This window comes from Mustela nigripes, chromosome 17 (genome assembly GCF_022355385.1).
Source record: "Mustela nigripes isolate SB6536 chromosome 17, MUSNIG.SB6536, whole genome shotgun sequence".
Classification (NCBI taxonomy): domain Eukaryota; kingdom Metazoa; phylum Chordata; class Mammalia; order Carnivora; family Mustelidae; genus Mustela; species Mustela nigripes.
The window spans coordinates 350,641-351,010 of NC_081573.1; the positions used below are offsets into that span (position 1 = coordinate 350,641).

Here is a 370-nt window from a genome sequence, read left to right on the forward strand (position 1 = left end):
GGGAACACGACAAGGATGCCCACTCTCACCACTCTTGTTCAACATAGTATTAGAAGTCCTAGCAACAGCAATCAGAAAACAAAGTGAAATAAAAGGTATCCAAATTGGCAATGAAGAAGTCAAACTCTCTCTCTTTGCAGAGGACATGGTTCTTTATATGGAAAACCCAAAAGACTCCACCCCCAAACTACTAGAACTCATACAACAATTCAGCAAGTGGCAGGATACAAAGTCGATGTAAAGAAATCAGTGGCTTTCTTATACACTAACAATGAAAACACAGAAAGGGAAATTAGAGAATTGATTCCATTTACTATAACACCAAGAACCATAAGATACCTGGGAATAAACCTAACCAAAGAGGTAAAAG

At 38.1% G+C, this 370-nt stretch overlaps 1 protein-coding gene across 1 annotated transcript in view; it reads right to left on the reverse strand.

Annotated features, from left to right (window-relative positions):
- The window catches only part of LOC132005808 (leukocyte immunoglobulin-like receptor subfamily A member 5), a 3,625-nt gene that overhangs the window by 2,063 nt on the left and 1,192 nt on the right, over nucleotides 1–370 (reverse strand). The window lies entirely within an intron of this gene.